This window comes from Emydura macquarii, unplaced genomic scaffold (genome assembly GCF_026122565.2).
Source record: "Emydura macquarii macquarii isolate MOO-44397 ecotype Brisbane River unplaced genomic scaffold, CSIRO-AGI_Emac_v2 contig_2636, whole genome shotgun sequence".
Lineage (NCBI taxonomy): Eukaryota > Metazoa > Chordata > Testudines > Chelidae > Emydura > Emydura macquarii.
In genome coordinates, this window is record NW_027132773.1 from 30,627,388 (window position 1) to 30,640,462 (window position 13,075).

A 13,075-nucleotide genomic window follows, 5' to 3' on the forward strand; every position below is an offset into this window, starting at 1 on the left:
TATATTTTTGTATGAATGATCTGTTTCCTAAGTCTATTTCCAAGCTTCACATGAAAGAAATGTATCTAGAAACTTGGTTACGTGCTGTAAGTGAAATACTGGTGCTTAAGCTTAAACCCTTCCTGCCATCTACAAGCATGTATTGCTTTGCCAGTCTCTTTTGTGTTGTTTGTCAACCCCTAGCTGAAAAAATGCAGTTCCATCTTTTCTCATGCTCTGCTGACATGTTGACTAGCAACCAGCCTTACGTGAACTTCAGTAACATGAAACTTCCTGAATATTGCCTAGTCAACAGAACTGCAAGAAACACTTCAAAATATATTACTGAAAAGTAATTTGGGCTCCATTAAGAAAAAGTGTTATTTCAGTACGTGAAATGTTGTGCACAGGTTCACTTCTGAAAGTGATGATACTTCCTCTTTGAAAAAAAATTGGTTCATTTTAAAAGCCAAGCACACAGTGCTGGAAATAAAGGAAAATTACAGCCATTAAGTGCAGACAGGAAATGTGTGCGACAGCTTTAACTCAACATGAAAATTAAATCCAAACTGCTACCAACTAGCTGTGGGTTTTCCTGTTAATTGTTCACGTGCTTTCAATGCGAATTATTCACACAGATGTACTGAATTAGCTGAGTCTGTTGCTTCATTTTTTTTCCCCATAAATGCCATCTCATTTTGTGTCCATTGTGGGAATTTAGGTAAGCTGCTTTAGTTGTAAGAAAGTTCTGAACATAACATTTAAGGCTGCTGCAGCAGTTTCATGGATCATTAACAATTTGCTAATATTGTTTTAGCTTGCAAATTAGTGCAGCTTAGTGACTAAGGAAAGGTTTCTTAGCTGTCATCAATCAGACTAAAATTCTTCATGCATGAGATGAAAAACGATTTTTAGCCTTTGAGGCTCAGGCAGCAATTACTGTAAAAAAAAAAAAAAAAAGATGGGGGGAAGCTTTCCTATGTAAAATGTTGTTAGCAATTCCATTAAGTTTATTTCTTGATGCACAAGAATGGAACTAAAAGCATCCCATGTAACTGTGATTTAGTTTTCTCTTATACTAATGAACTGACAATCATAAGATGGGGGAAAAAAAGAAAACCTTTCTTAGGCACTGATCAGAGATCGGTGGATTGAGCAAAAAATATCTGTGAATTTAGAAATATATTTGCTTCAGCCAATGCTCATATTCCTTTTGTAATTGCTCTCTTTAAACATTTGAGTGATTGAGTTTTATCACATGGATCCTCACAGAAAGCAAATCCTAAGCTTGCATGCTTTAAAACTCACTAATAGCAAATGTAACCACCAAGAATGCTTATTCTCATGGAAGAGGAATATGACAGGCTTCCCAAATCCCCCTGCCAGAGTCCTGGCACAGATGCTGTTAGCAAGCCATCAAGAAGTCCCCTGAGAGCACTTTACATCAGAATCCAGGCTGCTAGGAGCTAGATTTCTGTAAAGCAACTAGAGGCTGCCATCAGTGATCTCTCCAAACAGCCTGAGCCTGCAGATGGTTGCAAGGGTTTTCCTTGTTCCCATCTTCACTAGAGTACAGAGCAGTAACAGCTGGGTTTAAATAAAGCTATTAGGAAAAATCAGCATTCGGCTGTTGCTCACCACAGCTTGGACTGCAGCCTTCAGAACTGTAGCAGCCATCCGCGTCATTTACATCAGCACAACACTGGTGAACAGAAATTCTTCTCAACACTCTTTGCCCTTTTCACCTCCCCCACCATGCTCTCTGAATCCTCACTCTTGGCTTTTTCTCTTCCATCATCACCCCTTCTCTCTTTTCATTAACTCCACATCTTTCTACCACCTTTTCTTCCTCTCTTATAGTCTCACAAATCTTCTCATCACTGGTGCCTTTACGTCTGCCCCCGACTTCTCCTCCTAGCTGCTACTGGGATTTGTCTTGATCTCATCTGTTGCACCTCCAACTCTTTTAAATCCTTCTCACCCTTGAAGAAAGGGTGTCTTCAAGGAAGCTTATCAGTTATATTCAGATATTATTAATACCTTGAAAAGCCATGAGATGAACATGTAACCCTCGCGATGCAAAGTGACTGCAACATCACATTGCCTTTGCCTTTGTCCTTCCCAGGGCACTCACCACACCCAACGCTGTTGTTCCAACCTCTGTCCCAGCAGATCTAGTTGCAGAATTCGAGTCTTAGACTCCATCTTTGGGTGAGGGGATCCATCTATATTTACTTTTTTAAGGTGCCATGTACATTCATGTCACTGCATATGTAATAAACAAAATAAAGGATAACCCCAACCACACACACAATTACTCTAAATTTTGTCTCTGGAACCAGACAATAAATCTTACATCTGCCGTTTTTCTCTAAGGAGAGGTTAATGCGACTCAGAACGGAAAAAAACTTATTAAAAGAATGTCCATTATTATTTATACTTACATCTGTTCACATTCACAATGTGCTAAGCATTTTCCAAATGGAGAATGAGGCACAGTCCCTGCCCTGAGTGCAGAGTCTAAAATTCCCTAATCACACTTATTTGCTATTGCTCACATAACTGCTCCCTTTCCAAGGAACAAAACAATAGCATGGGATTAATGTGACCAATCACAACTCACTATCACGGCTTGAATTTCAAATACTGGATATGGAACATGCCCATGGAATTGTTTACAGTCAGTCCACAGATTTAAAAAAACCCTCACTAAAAATCACTTTCAGTACATTCAAATAAGCCCTCAGTGTGAAGAAATCGTGAACTGCTTACAGACATTCTGTGAACAGAAAAAGAGGCTAAATTATCTGAATAAATTATTCACTGTAAATTATTTGCTCAGCTCTAACACTGACCTATTGAAATAACATATTAAAGGAGGTTTATCAGCTCACAGGAGATCAGGAAAAAAACTTAATCACTGGATATTTTTCTAAAATCAGGTATTAGAACTCTGGAGAAAACCTGGGTTCAGATTTCAAATCCACACTTCAAAGACAGGAGGCAAGAGATCACCTAGTGAGTCAACCGGGAATATGGAACTGGGGAGTGCTGCTTCCATGTCATGGTCTTGCCTTTGGACAGGTGCAGCAGAAGTTCCTTCCTGGTGCACAGTGGGACTCAGATTCCACAGAGTTTCAGAAGACTGACATTCGGAAGACATTTTCCACAGGATTTTCCATGCCTCTCCATGCCTCTCCATCTCCTGACAACAGAGATCTGGACCCAAGTTAGTGCGGCTCGATAGCATTAGAAGCATTAATTCAGTCTCTATGACTGCACCCTTCTCAGAGGGGGGAGATTTATATAGGCACAAAGTGACACAGAAGGGAAAAGGACCAGAGGGTCATTATACAGAGATTGACACTTCAGGAATGGGGCTTCCCTTCCTGAAGGATCTTGACAGCGCTGGGAGTATGCTCTCTGGGCCTTCTCTGAATTCTCCTAACTGTTCCTACTTTTCCTTGGTCCCTCAAACCCTCTCCCACAGGTATCTTCATGCGAGAACTCGGTTTTTCCCCTAGCTCATGATGCTATGAAAACGGAGTTCTCATCTGACTTTGACACTATACTATTAAGATCCTCCCATTTAAGGGATATAGCAAAGCTGAATATACTAAAATGACTGAATGTCTAAGCCTCCACAAATTGTACATACTCTTTAAATAGAGCATGAATGAGGCCAATGAAGATGAAATCCATACAAAAGAGCCTTATGAGAACTTGGGGGAAAAAACCAATGAACTCTACTAGCTTATTGTCCTAATTCAGTTTCCTTGTTATCTTAAATGAGATCCTCTGTGCCAGTGTTCTGCCTTTCTAGTGATGTTTTTTGTTTACTCTGAAGATTTTAGAGCTTGAGAGAGAGTACCAGGAAAGAAAAAGAGATGCAGCAGAGTACCTCAAACATTAGGGTCAGTCCTCAAAATAATGAGTCATTATGACTGCAGCTGTGTTTAGACATTAGACCTCTCCTTTACGGCAACGTTACTCATGTGCATAAAGGTCTGTGGCTGACTTTGAGCCTTTCAGGTAGTAAGAAGAATTTAACTGGGCAAAAGTCTACCTGGTAAACAGGAGGCTTCACGTATTTATTGTGGTCTGGGCTCAACTTGCTCTATGGCGCACATCTTGAATTTCAACCCAACTTAAATTGTACGCTGGCAAAAATCACTTTCCTAGTATGTAATGTGTTAATAGACCTAGCATTAGCATTAGCAGTATGTACATTTCTAATTTGACATTTATAATCAAATTATCCAGGAGTAAAGATATTACAGATAGATTTATTTTATACCCCCACTGTATCTGAACAACATAATGCAATCCATCAATCAAAAAAGTAATCATTTATTTCTGTTTCTTTCCATTTATAAGGACATTTTTCATCAGCTTGACAAAATGAGTTATGAGTCTTATTTCAAACTTCACTTTCCTTTACAACTTCATTTAGGAACATCAAAGGCTGAAAATCAGAGGAAAAAAAAGACGAGGAGCACTTCACTATCAGTATTTCTAATAAGAGCACCTTTTATTTGTACTTATTAATTTAATAGATTTGGTGTTTTATATTAGTTAACAAGATATGCTACGTGTTTTTAGCATTGTTATATTAAGCATGGATAGCCTACTGAGGACCACTGTACCAGCTACAGTGACCACAGTCGAAGATGTCGCACCAGGTATTGTTTAATGAAGTTCCCAGATCTGGCCCAATCCTGTGAATCCATGAATCTCTAGGACAGCCCTGCTGGCAGCTCCAGGTAAGGTGAGGGCAAGCACCCCTTCATGTGATGATGGAGGTTTTGAGAGCACAGTGTGTTGGGGTGTATTTGTCCATCCTGGCACCATGGCTGAAGAACATGAAATGCTGCTTTTAAATGTATTGAGCAGTTGAAGGAAGGCCAGATCTCTGCAAGATTATGACATTTCACACAAAGTCAAACCACTTTATGCTCAGGATTTGGCATTAGAAGTGCATATGGAATGTTGGAAGGATGATCATTTGTTTGGAGACAACATTTCTATTAGTGGATGTCAGTGCTCTACATGGCTGAATAATCTGCTGTTGTAGCTGCAGCACAAGTAATAATATAATATAATAATATTATGACAACAACATCTATAACAGCAGTAGTATAGAAGAAGAATAGAATACAAATGAGAATAAATAATGTTAAGTAATTTAAATATATTCTCATGTTAATATTTTAGGGACTAATTAATCAAAACATTGACTCAGCAGGTGCTGACATTTAAAATGATAACCTGTGGCAGTCTCCTCAGTCTAGCCATTGGGTACCAGCCTGGCTTTCTCTATGTTCATAGAGTCTGAGCCATATTTATTGTATTTATTTTGATTTGTACAGTCAGTATAAAGCATCTATTCACAGCACAGATTAAAGCTCCAACTCAGATCCTATAAACCAGCAGCCTGTGTCCTTCAATAATATTTAATGGAAACTCCATTAATGATGAGCTAATTTGCCCTAGTCCAAGCATGGGTAAATGGGGAAAACTGTGCACAAAAGTGTGATGCTTCCAATATGTTATCCCCATGGCAGCAAGGTGTGGAGGAGGATTAGCCGCCTCACAGAGGAGGATGAGAATGTGGCCTGGAATTTGTGGAGACCCCAGGAGTCTATTGGAAATCTTCGAGCACCATTCCTGTGGACCCAGTCTGCTCTAAGAGGCAGTGTGCTGCAACTCCTGTGGCACTGATGTTACAATGCATTGGCTCTGCTGTGAGTACTATGGCAAAGACAACTTCATTTAGACAGAATCTGTGGTAGTATAATCTGTCTGTTCCTAATGCAACTCTCACCAGATCCTACACCTTGAGCTCAAGGCAGATCTACAATTCACTTCAGTGGTGCATCACTGAGGCATAATGTCAATAATCTCATGTTATCCATACAGAAGACAAGTCCAACTATTAGTCTTTTAGGGATCTATATTCCCCTGCCAGCACATCTCAACTAGCAGCTGTGCTGCCAACTACACGTTAGCCATTCCATTGATAGCTACTGAGTAGGGTAGAAGCCACAGATGAGGTGAATTTTCTGGCACAAAATCTGCTTGTTTGCCAGGGGACAATGCTGCAAAAAATGTTTCCAACTTCCCTTGTTTATTGTGCTCCTTGAAATCACACAGGAACAATGCTCACTGATCACATTGAGGTTCTTCTGCTATCTATGGAATCATGTAGATGATGTCTTTGTAGGCTTTCCCCTTTCCTACTCATAGCTGGCATAACTGTGTGGTAATTGCTCGTTTCATCAATTCTGTGACAGTGTAGAGGGAATGACATGGCCCATTGCTCAAAAAATCTTCTAATATTGGTGCTGGGTGGAGACAAACTGTCAGCCTGCATATAGGCAAAAAACTATAAATCTCATTAAAGACTTTAAGCAAGAAATAGTGACAGAGACAAATCCACATCTTGTATGGTTATGTTCATTTTTTTCAGAAAACTTACTCACATTTTGATAGCAAGTCCCAATTGCTGATCAATTGCTAATCTGTAACACATTACCTTAAAGTTTCATTTATAAATGTATTGTCATTATTTAATAATTTATATGACACATATAAAGTGTGTTCTCTATAACAGACAAAAACAAATTGCCACATACTTTGCTTCAAAAATACCTGCATGTAAAAATATCTTTCTCAGCTTTAACATGTTCAGAATTTATTTAATAACATGCCATATAGAAAGTCATTAACGAATGTGGTGGTATTTAATAATCTATTATACATTATTCAAGTATTTTGAAATGTTGCTGTGACAGAGAATCTGTTCTCTATCCATAAATTATATTTAACATACACTAGCAGTGTGTTAAGTATATTGTCTTACCATCTTTAGTAGGGGAGGATCTTAAGTGGACAGTAGGGGAATAAAAAAAGTCCAAACACATGCATGGCAGAGATGGGGGTTGATGCCTGCAGCCCCATCCTCTTTAGTTCTCTGTTTAGCCGTTGTCTGGCCAAAGGGGGCCAGGGCCAGCTGATTGGCTGCTGTGTGCCCTCCCCCACCTATTTAAGCTAAGCCTGGGCTTTGCAAAGGTCATTTATCCTCCCGTTAGATGCACCCTAGCAGTGTGTTGAGAATTAATTTTGAAAAACTATAAGCCCCATTTGTAAAAGAAGACAGAGATGTGAAAGAGGTGTCAGTCAGCTGCTTGGCCAGAAAGAAAAGAAGGTTAATTAACATCCCAAGACACCTTTTCTGCCACTGTTGTACTGTGGCTAGGAAGAGGCAACAGTTTAGTGATACCTAGTTTGTGTGTGCACATTCAAAGGACTACTTGGGGATAAACAGATCTTGTCTAGGATGATAATAAACCAAAACAACTTGATCAGCACATTTTGTAAAATATACTGGATTTGATACTGAGCCTGGAATCTCCTATGATTATCAAAGGACTGCATGTGAACCGTAGGCTTGAAAAACAAGGATGGAGAGTGGAGAGACCCTAGGAGATCAGGAATGGAGTTGAATTGCTAATAGGTGGTCTCTGACATAAGGTCAGGAAGTGGGCATTTATTTCTAGACATGTATGATCTTTCTTTTCTTTTCCCTGTCACTAAGCCAACGTGATCTGCCGCCCACTGAGCTGTATAAAGTATTTAATATGACATTATGCAAACCATTACTTTTATTTGCAAGGGAATTTATCTCTAATTCAGATAAATCTTATTTCATTAAGATGATGGGGGTCTCATTTGTTCCTTGGGTAACTTCAAGCAGGTTGCCCGAAAGAGAACAAACCCCTCTAAGGAGAGACGGTGAAGAGTAAAGTGTTCCTGGAGCCTTAGTGGTCTCAATCAAAAGGGAAGGGACATATGGGTCCTTTCCAAGGCAGTATGTCCTGTGTGGAGCTTCAATCTGAGAGACACACAAGGGAATGATGACAGACCCCAAAGGAAACACAAGTTATAGGGGCTGCAGGAGATAGTAACAGCCGTTCAAATTGTGACCCACTAATCTAATATTTTGACTGAACTATTGTGATGCTTCTAAATATTCTGATCCTGTAAATCATGTAGCTTCATTGATGCCAGTGGAACAATGCAGATTTAAACTAGAGAAAGAGGTGACCCTATAGCAATGAATGACTAGTTATTTTAACTCTTCAGATTCAGTCTTGAAGCAAGAACTATCCCTCTATCTCCTTCTCCCTTCACCTGCCATCCTCATCAATTAAAGTCACATTCATTACAATTCCTACCTGCAGCCATTAAAGCCACTCTGTAGTTCAAGCAAGCATCAAAGTTATGACTTTCTGATGAACAGTGTAGGTTTTCAAGAATTCTGTGTTGTGCAAAAGGCTATGTCTTACCCATAGTTATGACAGCTGACATCATTGTGACTCCACACATTGCACCTTTCTGATCTTATGAATTCTTAACAACTTGTAGATTTCCAGACCAGTGTGTAAAGTGTTATTTCTACATAGCAACAAGTACCTCAGACCATAGGATAAAAAAAATTGGGCCAAACCTTGCCCCCTAGCTCTGAACCCCTTTGCCCAATTCTAGTGGCACAAAGGGAATGGAGAGCTGCCAGGGCCACCCTGGAGTTCTCTACATCAGGAAGATCCCAAAGTTCTGTTCCTTCTGCACCCAAACAAGGCATAAGAGGTGAAATGGGACATGGCCAGAGCAACTGTGTGTAATCCACTTTGGAATTTTCTAGCTCCTGGAACACGGAACTGTCTTTCGGGATTCTACCCTATGGAATACAGAAACAATGACTTCAGAGCCTCTTAGAGTGCGAGACAGGGACAGAATAAACTGGAAACTCCTACAGCCATCAAGGGGGAGCTTGGGATGGAATTATTCTTATAGACAGTTTGCTGGGCCACTGAGGAGACAGGACTGTTCAGGTCCCTCAATGGGAGGGGACAGGCTCCCTCAGTGACAAAGAGAATAGTTTGAGGCTCACATTTAGGTTTGGAGCTGGGAGAGGAGACGCAGCCTCGGAGCCTCTATTCAACCTCCCATTCCCTACACAAAAGGATACTTTTAAGTATTGTGGGATTCAGTATGTGATCAAGGAGTGTCAGCTGCACAGAGACCAGTGATCATGGAAGCAGCGAATCAACCCAGTGATAGCTACCTAAAGCCAGCTAAGAGCTCCAGAGGACTCCAGACCAGGAAGTCAGGGAGGACCTGCCCCACCTGGAGGTGAAGACACTGTAAAAAAAAAAACACCCTTCTTTTTGTTTAAATTGGTCAGCATTCACAGAATTGCAGCACTCATCTCAAGATTTCTTTGCATAACATATGCCTAGAAGGATGCCAGGAAGGGGCAGGAGGTTGTGTACAGTGGTGAATGCACAGTGGTGGGTAATTTGTTGTATTGTTGATGGCTTAGTATTTTAGTTAATTTTAATCCTTTCCTTCCCAAGTGCCTTTGTTTCCTATCCCCAGTAAAATCCCTTATGTTATATTTCTTTCTGAAATGTTCCTCCTGCACTCAAACAAGGTATAACGGGTGAAATGGGACTATTTCATTTATTGGTGCTTGTATTAATGTATTTTGTTCTTTGTGTTTTGGATTACATTCCTTCTGAATGGAGTGAGAATATTAGTTATTTTTTCCAGGAACTGCACCCCTTGTGTCCCTGGCAAGTCAAGAGATGAGTCACCTTGAGTGGAGGCACCAGGTGCTGAAATAAAGAACCCAGGATCCAATCCCTGTGAGGAGGGAGAAGAAGCCAAACCAATTAGCTAACCAAGGAGGATACTCAAGCCATAACCTGCAAGAGGGGCCATGGAATAGGGTCGAGAAGGACAGTTCTAGACATCATAATATATAGCAACCTTTAGGATATAGACTGGGTCAGTCCCTGGTCAGTGCCAGGATCAGGGGAGTGGAAAGGTGCCAAGGGTATAGCTCAGCTGGACCTAGGCACCTAACCCATGTCTATGAATTTAATAATGGTGAAATGTCAACAAGTTCGGACTAATCTGGGTTCGGTTCAGATAAGTATAGAAGAATTCAGACACCCAAGTGAAATAGCCAAACGTCTAGGTTCTACAAAGTTGCAGACTGCTCCTGCAGTGAGCTCTCTACATAGTCAAATGGTCCCTGCCATTCAATGGGAGTGTGACTACAAGCCTGACTCTTTGATCTGGAAATCTTACATGAATAGGGCGCTGTCTCAGATTTCCAGCCATTCTGCTTCTGTTTTTGGTTAACATACTATGAGCGCAATTTTCCTCATGGTATTTTTATATTATATTATTATTTATTTGTATTACAATTAGAGCTAGGTGAAATTTTTTGTCTCAGACTTTTTTCAGCAAAAAATGCAGGGTCAGGTTGAGTGAAATAGTTTGTGAATGTGTCAATTTCACCAAATTGTTTCAGTGAGAAAGAAAAATATTTTAAATGTTTTCTTTCAACATTTTCTCACCGAACGATTTTGATTTTTTTCATTCAAAATTACTTTTAATTTCAAAATGCCCTTCAATTTTATTTTTTTTAAGTAAAAATCAAAACAAAAACAGACAAACAAAGCTCAAAAGTGAAACAAAATATATAACTGAACCAGAATTTAAATTTTTTCCAGCTTTTTGATTCACCCAGAATTTCACAATTTTTAATTTTGGATCAACCCAAATTTTTTTTTTTTTTTTTTAAGAACTGCTAGCTAATAAAAAAAAATCCATTATTCACACAGTTCTAATTACCATACTAGGTAGGATCAGTAATCATGGACTAGGACCCTTTTGTGCTAGATACTGTACTAGCACAACAAAAAGAGCAGATACAGTCCCAGCAAAAACCCAGAAAAGAAGGCATGAGAAAAAGAAACAAAATGTTAGGTGAATATTTCAGCGTTTAAAAAAAAACCAAAAAAAAACCAAAAACCCAACATTATAATTTGCTTCTCAAAGCAAAGATTTGAGTAGCAAAAGACAGGAGTGTATGTTTGTGTGCAGAAGTTCCATTTCTCTAATTTGATTTGTTCATCTACACTAGAAGGAGGAAACCATCCTTTCAAACTGTTTCAGTAGCACTTACAAGGTACTATAATGCATTCAGACTGTTTCAGTAGCACTTACAAGGTACTATAATGCATTTAAACTGTTTCAATGGAATTCGATTATAGCTATGTGTTTAACAGCTCTACCAAATTTTAATCCTTTTACCACAAGGCTCATTAACAAAATGTATTACCGAAATGCCCAAACTATTTTTTTTTAAATGGAACATCTACCCTATTGATGTGCTGGAGTCTGGTCTCGGGAAAGCCTTTTTAAATTCTTCAACCACATTAAAAGGAAAGTGGTCTCAGGTCAAGTGCAGCCCTTCTATGGAACTGTAAAATAATCCAGCCATAAATGTGTGTTTTTATCCCTGGGATTCATAAAAGTATTTTCCCACTGGAATACCAACCCCAGTTCAAGTTGCACAGATATTTGAATATTGGGCCTGAGTATCTCCTGCATGGCTTGTGTAGTCAGTTACAACTGTGCAAAATGGATGTAAAGGGGATCTGAAATCATGCCTCTTTGATGTGTACATGTGTCAGTGACAACACAAAGTGCAAGGTGATGGAGAATGAGGTCCACTGTATTTTGCTTATTTATCATTAGTATCAGTGATGTCCCCACTGCCCCTGACCACAGCATGAGAGGTGGGGAGGCTTTATCTAGGCCACCAGGGGAAATAAAACAATTGCCCCCTTTAAGGACTGCACACTTTTGGGAGCTCAGGCTCCTTGTAGGCTTGAGTTGCTGAGAAGATAGTTCCTTGTCTGATTAACTGCACAGGAGGGTGAGTGTAAGCCTATTGGCTCCTGCATAGCCAAGGGAGGGTTTTCAAGCTCTTCTCTCTACCTGCAGCTTTTCACCTTCCTTTCGTTATTCTGGGGACCCAGTGGGTAGGTTAGGCTGTAAAATTAACGTAAAAAACATCTGACAGGTGTTAAATGCAGTTAATTTTTTAATAGCGTGTCTGGTTCCCTGATAAACTAGAACCGGAACCAGATTATTAGAAGGCATCTCCTAAAGAAAAAGGTGGGAAATAAGGTTGGGCTCCAACCCCATCTTCCCAACCCCACTAAGCCTTGCATGAGGGGAAGGCACCGGGGTCCCAGCAACAGTTCTGGCAGCAGGTTAATGATATGGAGGTAGAGGGGGAGATGATGACAACCCTCCACTACGTGGTATGGATTATAGAAGAAAAGATGACCTGCACTGGAAGAGTTATTGCTGGCTAAATCCCAGATGGGTTACTTAACAAAATTGTGGCCTAGTTAAAACACATTCCAGGTGTCTTCTTTTTCTTCCTGCAGTGTCCAAGATAATTAGAGGTAATTCCACTGAAGTTAATGGAGTGACATGAAAGTTTAACCAGAGTAAATGAAAGGCAAACCAAGACCCCTGTATTTTTCAAGAACTAAATATAAACAGAGTTAGAAGCCAGGTTTAATGCACATATATTTGACAAACGATGTTGCCTTCCTTTGTATATGGGAAATGTTTTGGTTAACATAGGAAAACAAATTAATCAAGTCCCCAGGCCTCTTCCCCAGAAATGTATACGATTTATACATGCAGTAATTGTGGAAAGCCCTTGTTACAATATTTGGCAGCACTTTGCAGTCTATCCATATGGAAAATATTGATTTTTAGTGTATTTTGGGAGTAACATCTATTGTACCATTCCAGAAATTCCTGCAGTGAGAAAATATATAGACCCAGAACACATTTGCAGTAATGTAAATCCAGAATAACTCTGTTAAAATAAGGGTACACATTGGCCCTGATTCTCCACTTGTGTAATCATTTACAACTGTGCAAAATGAGCGTGAATGCCATCGTTCTGACTTGTTAGCACTTTGCCCTTGCTTTGCACAGGTGCAAATGAACCACATGAGGTGCAAAATAGTGGAAACTCAGGCCCATAGACTGTGAAACAGATACTCAGCAGGCATACAACACTGTTGCTCAATAGCCATCCACTGAAATCGGTGGATCTACACTAGTTTACACCTGCTCAGGCCCTACATTTGGAGAAAAATAAAATATATAATTTGCCATAAAACATATTACACATATGGAAAATCTTCAT